This window comes from Rattus norvegicus, chromosome 1 (genome assembly GCF_021556685.1).
Source record: "Rattus norvegicus strain SHRSP/BbbUtx chromosome 1, alternate assembly SHRSP_T2T, whole genome shotgun sequence".
Classification (NCBI taxonomy): Eukaryota; Metazoa; Chordata; class Mammalia; order Rodentia; family Muridae; genus Rattus; species Rattus norvegicus.
Genome location: NC_141534.1, coordinates 55,836,828 through 55,853,759, shown reverse-complemented (window position 1 = coordinate 55,853,759; position 16,932 = coordinate 55,836,828). Strand labels below are relative to the sequence as shown.

General features: G+C 46.3%; 1 long non-coding RNA gene across 4 annotated transcripts in view; it reads right to left on the bottom strand.

The window, feature by feature from the left end:
- Positions 1-1,009: 1,009 nt before the first annotated feature.
- LOC102551311 (afadin-like) overlaps positions 1,010-16,932 on the bottom strand; it is a 28,316-nt gene continuing 12,393 nt past the window's right edge. For 2 of the 4 annotated variants that reach the window (XR_015645710.1, XR_015645721.1), the window contains 4 exons: positions 8,535-8,743; positions 4,517-4,617; positions 1,721-1,817; positions 1,010-1,284 (listed from right to left, as the gene is read on the bottom strand). This is a non-coding gene — a long non-coding RNA (afadin-like). Of the gene's footprint in view, positions 1,285-1,720; positions 1,818-2,733; positions 3,785-4,516; positions 4,618-8,534; positions 8,744-16,932 lie in introns of those variants that run through there. The other 2 variants (XR_015645733.1, XR_015645726.1) reach the window with 2 other exon arrangements.

Sequence of the window (16,932 nt, the reverse complement as noted above, 5' to 3'; positions counted from 1 at the left end):
GAGCATAGGGGGAGTCTACGGGGGTGACCCTAGGTTAGAATCCTACCAGAGCAAGAGACAGAAATGGCTACCTCTTGTTGCAAGAAAGAACTTCTAGACGAGGAAGTGGACATCAATGCACTCACAGCACCAACTTAAAATCTATCTTGCTAATGAATGTGCAGGGATAAAGATATAGCAGAGATTGAGGGAACAACCAATCAATGACTGCCCCAAAGTGAGATTCATCTATGTGACAGAGATAACATCTGACAGTATTTATGATACTCTGATATACTTGTGGACAGAAAAGAAACATACTTGTCTCTGAAGAGGCTTCATCCACAAGCTGAAACCCACAGCCAAACATCAGATGGAGCTTGGGAAGTCTTGTGGAAGAGTGAGGGAGAATTGTGAGCAAACTAGAGGGGTCAAAAACACTACAAGAAGTTCCCTACAGTCAGATACTTTGGACCATGTATACTAGAGCATGTGCAACCAACTCCAGAGCCTGGTGTAGCTATCTGCAGTTGGTCTCCATGTGGGTCATCTGACAAGTAGATCCAGGACTGTCTCAGTCTTTGTTGCCTGCCATTGGATCTCTTCCCCATACCTGGACTGCCTGATTGTAAATCTGTGGGGCAGAATGTGCTCGGTCCACCTGGGACTAGATGTCCCAGGGTGGTGTGGTACCCAGGGAGTATCCCCATCTCCAAAGAGAAGGGAGAGTATTGTTAGAAAGGATTTGTATGGTGGGACTGGGAAGGGAAGAGGGAGAGTAGCTGGGATCAGGATGTAACCTGAATAAAGAATACCTTGTTGAAAGTAAAAAAGTTACCTTGGAAATGGGAAAGATTGATAAATGGTTAAGAGCACTGAATGCTCTTCCAGGGGTCTTGAGTTCAAATCCCAGCAACCACATGGCAGCTCACAAATATCTCTAATTAGATCTGATGACCTCTCTGTTGTTTCTAAAGACAACTACCCTGTACTTATATATAAGAAATGAATGAATGAATGAATGAATGAATGAATGAATGAATAAATTTTATCTGGTCTTAGTTTTTGGGCAATGAATAAAATGTCCTGAGATTAAATTGAAACCCATGTCATGGACTGCATGGATCTTTCAGGTCTGCAGGAAACATCTCAAGAAAGAACAAGAGAGGCTGGAAAAGGATGGGGAGGGGTCTGATCCCTGCAGCTCCTCAGTGTCCACTAGCACAGCACTTGCCCTTGGGAGATGATATCTTTCACTCTTCCAGACTGTTGCACCAATCAGAATTACGTGCTCTGTGGATGAACCTGTAAAAGAGGACAATTGCTCTTGGGTCAATATGGAGGCTCCTGGCCTCTCAGCAACTTTACTGCTGACTTTTGAGGTCTCTGGTGGGTGAGCAAAATGAAGACACACAGAGTAGCCTCAAGTTGAGTCAGCCAGGCCCAGAGGGCTCAGTGGTGTCTCTCAGATTCCCAGGCCCTCCCTAAGACTGGACACTCTACACAGTGTAAGTGGATTAGGGGATAACCAGGAAATGCAGTTGCTCAGGTGGCTGACTCTGTAGGAGGGAAATAAATCACAGTGGGAAGCTTCAGGACAGTCAGGTGACCTGAGGCCTCCACAGAGTCTAAGTCCAGACTCACAGACATTCATCTGTCCACAAGTCTCCTAAACACAGGCCTTGTCTGACCTGCAGTCCAGAGTATTGTATTATACTGTCCCCTTAGAGAGAGGACATACTTTCCAGGTAGTCGTCTTCTGTGTCACACTGAGACTGGGTCTGTGGTACAGTTGATGCCAATGGGAACTGCTCACAACTGTCATTCTATCCCACCACCTGCATTAAACAAACAAACAAACAAACATACAAATAACCCATCTATCTCACTCCCTACAAACCTCATTGTTGCCAAATGGGAGTGCTTCTGTGACCTTCTTCTTACACATAAAAGCTGACTTCCCTCAGAGAGATGGATGGATGGATGGATGGATGGATGGATGGATGGATGGATGGATGGATGGATGGATGGAAGGAGAGTCAGATGGATAGACAGACAGATGGATAGACAGACAGACAGACAGACAAGTGAATTGCCTTAATCAGTTTCTTCCTGTCCTACTCTTCTGAGCAAAACACCTTGTACATGGCTGGTGCAATATGCCTGTTATTCATTCCCGCTTTTTTGGCTGTTCATTCAAGACAGCTCTCTTAGAATCTGCTCAACTCAATAAAGGCCCATCTGTGGAACGTGTAACTCCTCAGTTAGGAGCTCTGGCATTCTTGCAAGGCCCTCCCAAGATCCCTTCTGGGGCAGTTGGCAGTGTTCTCTACTTCAGACAGCAGCTGCATGAAGCAAACAGACAACTTTCCGAACATTCCACCTTGGCTGCATGCCTCAGTGAACCTCCAGCAGGGTCCCTGCCAGTTGCACATTCCACAGGGTCACAACTACAAGATCCCTTCCCCAGGACTCCTGCCCCATTGCACCACCCCCAGAGTTCCTGCTACACTGCACCTGCCCCAGGGTCCCTGCTCTGTTGTAAATGATCCAGGGTCCCTGCCCTGTTGTACCTGGCCCAGGGTTCCTACTCAGTTTTACCTGCCCCAATGTCCCTGGCCCACAGCACCAGCCTCATGGATCCTGCCCCATTGTACCACACCATGGTCCACCTTCCTGAGAGTACCTACTACCTATCTTGAGGAGGCATTTTTTAAAATCTAACTGAAAGATCTCGCCAGTCAGAGCCCATGGTCTTTGGTGGCACCAAGTATATATTTGCAGGGCTTCATCACCTTCCCTTTTTCAATCCCTTCTCCCAGTTGGCCATGTGGGAGCAAAGAAACTGGCAGCAGAACACGGACTATTCACTCAGGATATCATCACCTCTAGACTTCTCATGAGATGGGCTGCTCTGACATGTGATGCAGGGGTGGCAGGTAGGCTTTGACATTGAACAAGCCCATGCTGCTGCCTCTGCTCATATGTGTGCCAGCACCTTAGCCTAAATCTACATGTTCTAAACTCCGAGAGGAGGAAGGAGATCTTCCTACATAGCGGCTGCCCTCTGAATCTGTGCTGGCCAAGGTCAAGTCAGAGTGTTTGAAAATGCCAGCTCCAGCCCCTGAGGATTCTCTGCCTGCCTGGTGTTTGTTGTGCTTTATGTCTGGTGAGGTGAAGTTGTGGTTCATACTAGGAATATCTTTGAAGACAACTGCCCTGGGTTCCCATGCTAAAATTCAATTCAGGACTGACAGGGACCTAAATAACAACAAGACAGTGCCAGGATCATGAGTTCAAAACGAAGAGCAAATGGGGCCTTGCTGCCATCATGTGCTGATCTGACAAGAGTTGGCACACACAATTCACCTGCACATACAATGCCCCTTGGGAAAATCATCTGTCAAGGGCACGTGTTGCCTCATGAGAGTGAACTCTCAGGGTAGGAAATGACACTTGGGAATACTGTCCTGAAAGCACCAGTATCAGGTGAATGGGCTTTGAAAAGTTTTCAGAACACAGGATAGGGGTTTGCAACCAAGTGCAGGTAATCCTTGGGAAACACCCAGTTCCTGGGGAGGTTCTGAGAGCTGTTGGATCCACTCCTGGAGAAGACAGCATTGTGTTCAGGGGGTAACAGAGCAGGAGCCTGCTGATGCTATTCACAGTATTGCAATGGAGCAGTAACAATTCCCTTAGGAGCAGGATGTCCTAGCACTCTCAGATCAAGCAGACAGCCTGGGGCTTCTGGTCCCATAGTCCCAAGAGAATGCAGCTCATCTTTGAAGCTGCTAAAGCCTGGAACCTGAAGAAGGGAACATGAACACTGTTTCATTTAAGTGTTTACTGTTGAGAAGAGGCACACACAACCAATGCAGCTCTTATAAGGACAACATTAATGAACACAGGATTGCAGGTTCAGAGACTCAGTCCAGTATCATCAAGCTGGGAGCATGGCAGCAACCAGGCATTCATGGTGCCAGAGAGAGTGAGAGTTCCACATCGTCATCTGAAGGCTGGTTGGGGAAGATTGGCTTGCATGTGGATAGGAAAAGGGTCTTAAAGCCCATGCCCAATATGAACACCTACTTTAACAAGACCATGCCTCCTAATAGTGCCACTCCCTGAGCTAAGCATATACAAACCATCACAGACATCTTCTATGAGGGTGGTACTGTTCTATCAGAGAGAAGCCTCAGCTCCCATTAATATACTGAGGTCAACCCTGGATAGGGCACAGAGCCCTCCACACATCCTGGGACTCAGGGAGGCATCCTACGAAAGAGCTTTTTCCCCAGAAGCACACATGTGTCTCCAGGCCTCCCTTCTAGCCAGGCCCTAGGGAGTTTCCAGTGCTAAACTCTTTATCTCCCTTTGCCGAAGTTAAATATAATAAAAATTCACACTTCACAGTACAGTGAATAACAAAAATGATGAAAGTGGTAAATAGGACTGATCAGGTCTCTGAGCATGAGGGTTGATTCTATATGAAATGCGTTTGGATGCAGTATCCTCTTCCATGTACCACGGTTCTTACCCTGCTCGATGCTGCTTTAGACAGAACCATCTGGAATTCACTCACTGAGGGACTTATGCCCTGGATGGCAGCTACAGGTAGGACTTCTGCATCCAGGTCACCTAGCCCAGGGACAGAGATGCATGGATTAAATGGAGAGAAGCAGACTGGAATGGTGGAGAGGTTAACTGGACAACAGCCCCAAGCCCCCAGCAGGGTGAGAATGGAGAACGGCATACAGTTTCCCAGCCAGCCTCACTCTCCATAGACAGACTTCTTCCAGTCCTTCCTTTTGGCCAAGGGAAAGAAAAACTGCATGAACCAGCTCCCTCCCGCCTTCCTGTCTGAGACCATAACCAGCCACAGCCCGGTTCTGTGCTCATCTCTAGAGGCACACGGACCCAGGTTGATGAGCCCTTGTATCACAAACATTCTACAGCATTCTATGGGTGTCAGTCCTGATTCCCTGAGCCTGAGGTGTTCTGCACTGTTATTCAGAGAAGACTTCTCCTGATCTCTGTACAAAGATGTCTGTGTTGGATGTCAGAGGAGAATGTCCACCAAGCATCGGTCCTGTGGCTCTGGCCCTCTAATGTGTTAGCCCATGTTAACATCCCAACAGATCCCCACCTGTCTTTGTGAAACTCCTCCTTGATTGCCTTTTGTCAGAAAACATTTAGAGTCTTTTACAGGAGGCAGGGAAAATGGCACACAGCTGAAGGTGTTAGACAAAGCTGGGGACATATCAAATATTGGGCTGGTGCGAGGCTCTCTAAGCCATTCCTGGGCAGGCCTGTGCCAGAGCTCCCATAAGACCCTTTGTTTCTACCCCTGTACAGAGTAAGAACTAATTACAAGGCTCACCATCTGCCCACAGCAGAGGGAGAAGGGAACTTGGATTCCAGCCCTAGCCCAGTCCTGTAATACCTGACCTTATAGACCTTGCTTTCTTTGGGGCTCAACAGTCCCCGTCAAATGTAGACAGCAAGGTCTAGATAGTGTTCACAGCTTTTCTTGCCTGAAACTGTGCTGCGTTTGAAACTACAAACCAGAAAGCAGTGACTTGAACTTTAGACCACTGACTCAGGCTAGGGAGGACTCCAGGGCACCTGAGCTCAGCTGCAAAGGCAGAAGCTGAACCACAGTGAGGAGAGGTGGCACATTTTGCTCTTTCTTTGCTTTTCTGCTCTCAGGCCTTTCAATGAACTCTGCACATGAGGATCTTTCCTCATAGGCTTAGTGTCTTCAGACATGAGGCTCCTCTACAGGGGACTCAAAACCCCAGAAGAGTCTTCAAAAGGAAAGTGCTACACACTGCACTGCCCACAGCACTCTGAAAAACAGAGACCCTTTCTGGGCTTGGTCCAGTCAGTGCTCAATAGTTAGCTTCTGGCTGCCCTCGGTGCTCACAAATAACACAGCTGCCTGGGTCCTGTGACCTGGCTATCATAGACTGTGAGAGTTTATTTTAACTGTGTCAGCATAGCCACTCTCTTCCTTCTGGCCCCAGGGACCACAGAGCTTCTTGTCCTCACACACGTCTGTTCTACCATCGGAATGTAACAACTAAAGTGAGCCCCACATTCAGGATGGACTTGGTTTTCTGTACATCATGTTAACCTCTGTGTAAGAGGGAGTGTTTGCATGTGTATGCATACCTCCTTCTGTGCCTAAGTGTCCATGCACAACCCTACACCTATGTCCTGTAAGAGGTCATCATCTGGACAGGTATGTGCACCTGTCTGCAATTCCCAACCCCACCTCATTCCATGGATGCTGAGCTTATGGGCTTTGCTGATGCTTCCAACAAAGCTACAGCAGCAACAGGAGTAACAGCAGCAGCAGCAGCAGCAGCAGCAGCAGCAGCAGCAGCAGCAGCAGCAGCAGCAGCAGCAGCAGCAGGAGGAGGAGGAGGAGGAGGAGGAGGAGGAAGAAGAGGAGGAAGAAGAAGAGGAAGAGGAGGAGCAGTAGGAAGATTTTGCTTCCCCGTGCCCATGAGAATTGCTGAATGACTTCTTCTGGAGACAGGTATCATGCTGAGAACTATTTATCAAAGTGATTTAACAGAATATTAATGTTCATAGAAGACACGCTAATATTCCTGAGGTCCTGCAGCCCTGGAAGATAGAGTTACATGGCAGAGGCAAGCAGTGTGATATGTTCTTAATGCTCTCAGAGCTGATGACGTAATAGGTCTGAAGAAGCATTTCGTGGGAGTCAGGGTCCAATCCCCCTCTGTCAGGGCACACAGAGCTCCTGGCCTTGCATCATGCCTGAGAGGTGACCTGGTCCTCACAGGGTCCTTGGATTGATTGGTTCCCCCTCAGTCATGGTCTACCCTATACCCCATGGTGTGTGGAACTTGTATGGGCTGGATTTACATTAGTGACCCACTGGAGCTGGACCTGGACCCAAAGAGCACGGAAGCCCTGGACACTGAGGACAATAAGACCAGCAGACAACATCTCCCCTGCCTCTCACTCTGCTCCACGAGCCAAGGCAGCTCCCACACAGCAGGCATCCAGGCTAAATCCCCTCAGAGAGAGTGTGAGATGTCTGTGGAAGAGCCCACAGGGACTGCAGGATTCTGTGGGAAAACATCTGGTAGCTTCTGGAGGAGCTGCAGCAGCCAGGCCACATGGAACTACACTGGGGGTGAGCTATAGGCCCAAGTAGCAAAGAGCCTGATCTGGCCATTGCTAGTCTGAATCCCTGGGTGCACGCTGGAATGGTCACTCAGGACTACTACATTGAAGGCCAGTCAAGGGCATGCAATGTGTCACTAACACTGTGTGTGGCTACATTCTCAAAGTCTTGTCCAGGAAAAAACCACTGGCCTTGACCACTAAAGTTGAGTCCAGACTCATGGGCTACAGGATAGCAGATTGAACTGAGTCTGAATTCCCATGAGTATGACCTCTGTCTGATCCCTGGGCTCAGGATAGATGAGCATGAGAAGGCACCATTCCTGTGTCTGCAGGAGTAGCAGAGAGCTCAGAATACATGAGCCACTCCTAACCCTGACTGGAGCCACTCTGGGGAGGACATGGCATCATTTGTGAGATGGCCTTATATGGGACACTGTGCTCTGGTTTGTGGCACATACAGCTCCTGTCTTTCTTGCTGACAGGTCAGATCCTCAGCTGGCCTCATCACGGACAGTCCCATGAGGAAGGATGTGTGGTTCCTACTTGAGAGTTACAGCAGGAATGAGCCCAGGACACGATGGGCCACCACAGTGAGTACGGGCAGTGCTCCTGTCTTGGCCCTGATTTACCTGTCTTTTCTTCCTCATCCTCCTCCAACTCATCTCAGCAGCCACCCAGAGACCTTTGCAGGAGTGTGGGTCAAGCTAATCAGGGTGCAGGGCTTGAGGTCAAATTCTGGGTAAGGTCTCCATATAGCCTGGATGGCTCCCACACACTGCCCAACTAAGATTTTCAAATTGGGTCCTCAGGGTTGTGGAGAATCCTCTACAGGTCACGCTGCAGGTACAGCCAATTCCTTGGGAACACTGGTTTAGCAGTGGTCCTCTGCTTCAGGCACAGAGCCTTAGTGGGAGGGCTTGCTGAGTGGCACACCAGGACCAGAAGAGTGTAGAGCCTTGGAGAGGTGTACATGAAGAACTGCAAGACTTTATTTCTACCCTTCTTTACCTCTATCTTGTACTAAAGGGTTTTTACCAGACCCCTAGGGACCTAAGAAACTTGAGTTTGTACCACCATAGGGCACTGGAGAAACTAAACCAGCAGCCCTGTGAAACCCCGGTAGAGGACAGTGTGGGCTCTGTGTTTCTGGACTGAATCTAGACTGGCATGAAGGCTGATTGACCAGCCAGCACGATGCTGGACTCACTGAGAGTTAGGAACAGTTAAAGAGTGGGAGGAGAGAGCATAAGAGGCAGTCACAGCAGAATCCAGGCCAACAATGGAACTAACTCATGTAATAGAGAAGCACATGCCCTCCCAAAAGTCTGTCAGCTTAAGGCACCACACTGAAGAATTGAACCAATAACATGCCCCATTTACACATCTCCTACCTGTGGTTCGTGTAGGGTCCTCAGGGAAGATCCTAAAGTCCATCGTGGCTGAAAAGCAGAAATATGCACATCACTGCAATGTGAAGGCTACTCTCAGCTGATGGGACCCACACAGTCTGTGGACAAGTTTGCTTAAGTGAAAGGTGGCCGTCCTGGAACTCTGGCGGTTCTTTCAGGGTAGTATACGATGACCACATCTAGAGCCATTCCTGAAAGACATAAGTGCTAAAATTCAACAATAGGGAGAGAATACTACACTGGATGGAATCACTCGACCCAGTGTGGACAAAAAGAGGTCCTACGCCATGGCATGGAGGCTCCCAAGAACCTCTAGGATGAATGTGAGCCCCACACGAGGCCACAGCCCAGCCTGGAAGAACATTAAAATATCTGAAATTATCAGGGATCATAAAGTAGGTGGGGCAGGACATGGAGCTGTTGCATGCTGGAAAGGTTGGAGGAAACAGCATGGGGCAATATAGAGGGCAGTGTGCCATGAGAGCTAAGACAGAGAACCAACAGGATGACCTATCACACCCAGGACAGATTGTCTATGCCAGAATTAGAACAGTCTGGGTAGACCTGGAGCCCTGGGATTGTAAGAGCATAGAAAGCACCAACAGTCATGGTGAGGACTACCACCATGTTGCTGTATCTTTCTGCAGGTTGAAGAGGAAGAGAACAACCACAGAGGTGACCAGTATGTCCTCAGCCTGGACAATGCCTGTCTGCTCAGTCATACAGACAGCTCATGACTAGATCACCCAGCGAAACCTGAGACTGCACACTGGTTAGCTCCTCTCAATGGCATGAAGTTCATTCTGTGCTAGCCTGGCAAAGATCCACCCCTGCCAGATATTGTAGTGTAGGCAAGAGCCATACAGCAGCCCTGTCTGTGCCAGCCAGCCTTTAAGGTTGTTTGGTAACATTCCAGAACCAGCAGCCTTTGGCCATGTCTGGGCAAGGCAGTTTTTGGCCCTCAACCCTGATGCACACTATAAAGGTCTTTTTGCCTGCCCACTTTTAGAAGATAGGCAGCCAGTTCTGTCATTAGCTTAGGGCATGTGGTGGGCCCTATTCTTCCTTCACTGAAACTAAGCTCCTAAGATTCTCAGGTGCAAACGTGTCTGAGAGAAACAAGTGTCTATGTTAGCCCTGAAGCAGCTTGGGCTCCTGTCTTATCTGCAAGAGTTGTCATGGTGAAACTTGGGCAGTAGAGGGAGCTCTATGACTGTAAAGCCTGCCTAAGCTCCAAGGACCCAGAGCTGGCTACTGCAGGATGTCTTAGATCAAAACTCTGTAGGTCCTTTTCCCATGTCTTGCTTTTAAGTACAGTAAGCAACACAAAGGCCTCCCTTGCAGTATGTCTCACTTCCACCCAAACCTTGCAAACAAAACACCAGTGGATGCAATGGGAAAGAATCCTTACCCCATTCCTCAGGCTGTGGGGGCTGCCTCCACCTGGCATGATAGTGTTCCTGGGGCAGTGGTATAGGGCTGTTTGGGGTCTCCTCTCCTCACCTTAGTCAAGCAGGTTCAGGGGCCAGTAAGCAGGTGCAGTTCATGGGCTCTGGGAAGGTATATGGTACGTTATCTACCCATGGAGCCCTCATGATTCCTTTACTGACCAAGGTCCAAAGAAGTATTTGATGTCCATTTACTTGGGCAAGAGGAGACTTGAATGTCACTACTGAGCTCAGATTCTTGGTAGTTGTGCCAGCATTGTGTGAGAGCCACATCTGGATCCCTTCTAACATTCGTCAGTGTGGAGCTCAAGTCTACCTGGCTGGGTAGGGCAGAACCTCCTCATCTAGGCCTTCTCCTGTGGGTCCTGAGCTCAGCCAGAACGTGGAGTTTGGACAACCAGTCAGGATGTCAGTTGATGCAATGACTCACACTGGGGCACAGGCAGAGCTGAGCGTTCTATTGTCTGGACAATGTGATAACAAACAGACTGGGAACCATGGGAGGAGGAGGACCCCCAAGCTAGCTCAGGTTTCAATCCCAAAAGATCAGTGTTCCCCATTCTTATGAAGTGCGTTAACTATCCCTGACCAAGAGGTATGTTAGCTTCTATTAGAAAAAGTTTGGGAACAAAAACCCTAGTGTTAAGTGGGGACTGTGCCAACTGTGAATGACCAGCATGGGGCAGGACTGGTGTCAAGACATGCCCCCCTGACACACACACAGGCACACATGCAGGTGCATATATAGGCACACATGCACATGAGCATGTGCAAACACACACACACACACACACACACACACACACACACACACACACACACCACCTGGTACCAAGGGGGTGTGTCCTCCTTGCCTTTCCTTAGCTTCCCCTCATCACATATGTCCCTGAAGAGTCTGAGCCAAGGGTAGTCCCTCCCCTCTCTGAGGTTTTTATCCCTCAAGCTCAGGTAAGGTCACTCTGATCCTCTTTCCTTGCCTGGCCTCAAGCTTGTCACCTGGTCCTGGGGTTCACAAGTGCTACCAAGGAAGAAAGTACCCCCCCGCCAGCATGCTAGGAACATAGCATATTTGTATTTTATGGCAAAACTACTTTGAATTTGGTTGTCTGGCCCTCAGTACCCTACCCTCTCCTTTTTTAGGGCCACAGTTCCTGTCCTCTGGCTTCTGGTCCTCATCATTCTCCACCCTGGTTTCTTAAGTAGTTGGTTCGTTTTAGTCTTCCTGACCTTCAACCAGTGGTCTCAGTCCTGCTCCTCCTTGTGGCAGTTTCATATTTGCTAATACGAATTTGCTCATTAAACATTTTGTTGTATTAAAAAAAAGGACGAAAGTGCAAATGTCTCCATTTTTACCCAGCTGCTCATACTGCTGGCTCTGGTCATGAGTCAAGTGTGGACAGGAGCTTGGTAGGGTCTAGGTACTTCGTTTGTCAGTGTGTCCACCAACACAAGTCTCCTGTGGTACCAAAGCACTCCAAATAGAGCTTGGGATGTGCTGGGTGGCATGGCTGAGTATGCCTGTGAATAGCAGACAGGCCCAGTACAGCCACAGTACAGCCTTCTCTGGGCGTGAATGTGCCTGAAAACAGATGATGTTTTGTTGGACAGGAATGGAAAAGTCACAGCTATGCACTTTGGCTTCAGTACACAAGTTGAACTAGGGCAAATGCTGAACCAATACTATGGTGGTTACACTTTGCTGCCTTTGAACTCTGCCTAGGCAAACTTCATAATAGTCCAAAGAATGACATATGGGACATAGGAGTAGCCTTATATTTCACGGTCGTCAGAAAGGTCTCATATGACCCTATAATCATGCAAGAGTTGAGAAGACAGGTTATGGCCTGTGTATACCTCATCCACATGTGGGCTGTCAGAAGAACTTAAGGGCCTACATCATCTATCTATAAGGCATATTGTGTGGTCTTGGAGTTGAGCACAGGGACTTGCACATGTAAGCAAGTGCTGTACGCCTAGGTCCGTTTTCTGAACTATATTTTCTCTTTTATATCCACTTCCTAGGATATCTTAAAAAGAAAGTAGGGCCTTGGTCTACCATGAAATCTTGAACCTGAAGGTAAAGTTTAATACAAAGATCACATGTCACTCACAGATGAATCTAGTAGGAAGTACATGAACTTCAGTAGCACTCAATATGAAACCCACAATGTGTGTACACCACCCTCACTGCCCTCATTTAAACTCATGTTTGGACCACTGTCCCTAGCTGGAGACACCTTGTCATCTCCCAGAATAAAGTGGAGGCTTCGTGCTCCAGTGGAACAACTGATTCAAGGTGCAAGTGATGAGTAACATTACAGTGAACACCAGGGACTGCCCCTGCAGAGGCAGGAAGTGGCCCTTCCATTCCTGCTGGGGAAGCAGTATCTAAATTGTCCTGAACAGGGGAGGATCCCCTCACTCTAGCTGATATATTGGGTGACACAAGGAATGTAGGTAGATTATGAAATCACAGTACCACATTTCTTTCTGAGGCAGAGACTCTTGAGAAACTTTGCCCAGGAGTTAACAGCTCAAGATAGCAAGGTGAGGTCACTGTGGGCCCTGCATTGACCTATGAAAAGTTATTCATATTAATCACCATATCTTTAAAACTTACAGCATGTGAGAGCAAAGTCTCCTCGGAGACTCAGCTAAAACTAATCGGTGAGCTTTTAAGAACACAAACAAGTAGGAAATTTAAATTCATGTGACTACTACTAGTAAAGCAACATGCTGGCAGGTAGATAAGGGCCTTTGTGTAAGGCCCCTGACAACATATAGAACTTGAGATGTCAAGTGCTCAGCTCACATGCTCAGTGCCATGAACTCAAGACAGAGCTTCTCTGTGAGTCACCATCTCTGAAGCATGGTGTGCAAACAGTGGCAACAAACCTTCTCCCAAGTTTGAAGCTGACTTTACTGTCATTGATTGTTTGCACCCTCCCCCAGATTGCCAGATTTGATTAACATTCTCTGAATTTCTCTCACCCATGTACAGATGGACCTCCCTCTGCACATGAAGCCTGTTCCTCTCAGGCCTGCTCTTCTCCTCCCCAGATGAGGAACTGGATACCGTTCAAGCCTACATTCTCAAGTCTTGTATCAAATTTGGGTACACAATAGGCACAACATGACATTGAATGCCAAATGACACTTGCCTACCAGACAATGATTACAGTCCAGGGGTCCCAAATGGAAACTGGCCAGGGAAGGTCAGGTAACCCCTATCCTGTCTCTATATAGAGACAAAAATTGACACACCTTCCCAAGCAGACTTTCTCAGCTGTCTCAGCCCACACAGCAGTCCTTTGCTGAGCTTCTTTACTTCCAGTGACCAATGAGAATACATGAGAAGATGCCTGATTCTGGAAAGACCTGGGCCCCATGAACCACAGCAGCCACAGCTTCTGATCAAAGGTGATTCCAGGAACTGAAAATGTCTAATGTTCCTGTGGCGATTTGAAAACAGTAAGGCCAGGGAGTGGGACTATTTGGAGGTGTGGACTAAGTGTGGCCTTGATGAAATACATGTGTCACTGTGGCTGTGACCTTTACGTTTCTTGTCTGAGCTGCCTGGAAATCAGTTTTCTCCTAGAGGCCTTCAGATGAAGATGTAGAACTCTCAGGTCCTCCTGCACCATGTCTGCCTAGATGCTGCCATGCTCCCACCTTGATGACAGTAAAGTAAACCACTGAATCTGTAAGCCAGACCCAAATATGTGTTAAGAGTACCTTTGTTCATGGTGTCTGTTCACAGCAGTAAAACCCTAAATCAGTTACTCCTGATTACAGAATAGAAGCTTAGTTTAGTGATGTCGTTCCTTGAGGAGAGATGGCCTCTTATTAAGGTGCTATTCTTCTAAGAAATTTCAGGCTCTCTTCTGGCATGGGCATTCATTATAATATTAATCTTCCCAGTGTCCTTTTCACTCCAAACTATAATTTTTTATTTCTTTTTTGCCTCCTTTGCTTTGATTCATTATAGACCTGTTAAGAGTAATTGCTAAGAACAACATGACAGTGGTTATACAAGGCTCTCTTCAAATCTGCACCAAGTAATTTTGTTTATTACTTTTAAATTTAGCCTCAGGTAAGGTGTTAGGGAAGGTGTGGGAAGAAGGAACCCATATTTCTGTAAGAGCATCACAGGAGATATCATTAGCCAGTCATAAACATTGTTCCCTTCCCAATCCCCTTGTTCTGGGTTTCCCCAGTCTGAATAGTTCTTGGCACTCCTGAGCATTCCAAGCTCCTGCCAGTATAGACCATTAAGCTCTTCTTAGACCATTCAACAACTTCTAGTTCAAAGTTCCAAAGTTTTCCATATTCCCCTAAACAAGAACCAAACAAGCACAACCTGGCATGGTCAGGTGTCACACAGCAAGAGTCCACTCCATTACATCACCATCTGCATTAGTTACATTTGTATTTCTGTGACAGAAATGCCATGAGCACAGCAAACTATAAAAGAAGTAGGGAGTTAGTGATCCTATTACAGAGACAACTTGTTACCAGAGGTTAAGTTCCATGACTACAAGGCATGGTGGACATATAAAGGCAGACCTATCAGAATCACACCAGACTTTTCGCCAGAAACTATGAAAGCCAGAAGATCCTGGACAGATGTCATACAGACCCTAAAAGAACACAAATGCCAGCCCAGGTTACTGTATCCTGCAAAACTCTCAATTAACATAGATGGAGAAACCAAGATATTCCATGACAAAACCAAATTTACACAATATATTTCTACAAATCCAGCACTACAAAGGATAATAAATGGTAAAGCCCAACATAAGGAGGCAAGCTATACCCTAGAAGAAGCAAGAAACTAATCGTCTTGGCAACAAAACAAAGAGAAGAAAAGCACACAAACATAACCTCATATCCAAATATGAATATTACAGGAAGCAATAATCACTATTCCTTAATATCTCGCAACATCAATGGCCTCAACTCCCCAATAAAAAGACATAGATTAACAAACTGGATACGCAATGAGGACCCTGCATTCTGCTGCCTACAGGAAACACACCTCAGAGACAAAGACAGACACTACCTCAGAGTGAAAGGCTGGAAAACAAATTTCCAAGCAAATGGTCGGAAGAAGCAAGCTGGAGTAGCCATTCTAATATCAAATAAAATCAATTTTCAACTAAAAGTCATCAAAAAAGATAAGGAAGGAAACTTCATATTCATCAAAGGAAAAATCCACCAAGATGAAGTCTCAATCCCAAATATCTATGCCCCAAATACAAGGGCACCTACATACGTAAAAGAAACCTTACTAAAGCTCAAAACACACATTGCACCTCACACAATAATAGTAGGAGATTTCAACACCCCACTCTCATCAATGGACAGATCATGGAAACAGAAATTAAACAGAGACGTAGACAGACTAAGAGAAGTCATGAGCCAAATGGACTTAACAGATATTTATAGAACATTCTATCCTAAAGCAAAAGGATATACCTTCTTCTCAGCTCCTCATGGTACTTTCTCCAAAATTGACCATATAATTGGTCAAAACACGCGCCTCAACATGTACAGAAAGATAGAGATAATCCCATGTGTGCTATCAGACCACCACGGCCTAAAACTGGTCTTCAATAACAATAAGGGAAGAATGCCCACATATACGTGGAAATTGAACAATGCTCTACTCAATGATAATCTGGTCAAGGAAGAAATAAAGAAAGAAATTAAAAACTTTTTAGAATTTAATGAAGATGAAGATACAACATACCCAAACTTATGGGACACAATGTAAGCTGTGCTAAGAGGAAAACTCATAGCACTGAGTGCCTGCAGAAAGAAACAGTAAAGAGCATATGTCAGCAGCTTGACAGCACAGCTAAACGCTCTACAGCCAAAAGAAACAAATACACCCAGGAGGAGTAGAAGGCAGGAAATAATCAAACTCAGAGCTGAAATCAACCAAGTAGAAACAAAAAGGACCATAGAAAGAAACAACAGAACCAAAAGTTGGTTCTTTGAGAAAATCAACAAGATAGATAAACCCTTAACCAGACTAACGAGAGGACACACAGAGTGTGTCCAAATTAACAAAATCAGAAATGAAAAGGGAGACATAACTACAGGTTCAGAGGAAATTCAAAAATTCATCAGATCTTACTATAAAAGCCTATATTCAACAAACTTGAAAATCTGCAGGAAATGGACAATTTCCTAGACAGATACCAGGTACCGAAGTTAAATCAGGAACAGATAAACCAGTTAACCAATCCCATAACTCCTAAGGAAATAGAAGCAGTCATTAAAGGTCTCCCAACCAAAAAGAGCCCATGTCCAGATGGGTTTAGTGCAGAATTCGATCAGACCTTCATAGAAGACCTCATAGCAATATTATCCAAACTATTCCACAAAATTGAAACAGATGGAGCCCTACCGAATTCCTTCTACGAAGCCACAATTACTCTTATACCTAAACCACACAAAGACCCAACAAAGAAAGAGAACTTCAGACCAATTTCCCTTATGAATATCGACGCAAAAATACTCAATAAAATTCTGGCAAACCGAATCCAAGAGCACATCAAAACAATCATCCATCATGATCAAGTAGGCTTCATCCCAGGCATGCAGGGATGGTTTAATATACGGAGAACCATCAACGTGATCCATTATATAAACAAACTGAAAGAACAAAACCACATGATCATTTCATTAGATGCTGAGAAAGCATTTGACAAAATTCAACACCCCTTCATGATAAAAGTCCTGGAAAGAATAGGAATTCAAGGCCCATACCTAAACATAGTAAAAGCCATATACAGCAAACCAGTTGCTAACATTATACTAAATGAAGAGAAACTTGAAGCAATTCCACTAAAATCAGTGACTAGACAAGGCTGCCCACTGTCTCCCTACTTATTCAATATAGTTCTTGAAGTTCTGGCCAGAGC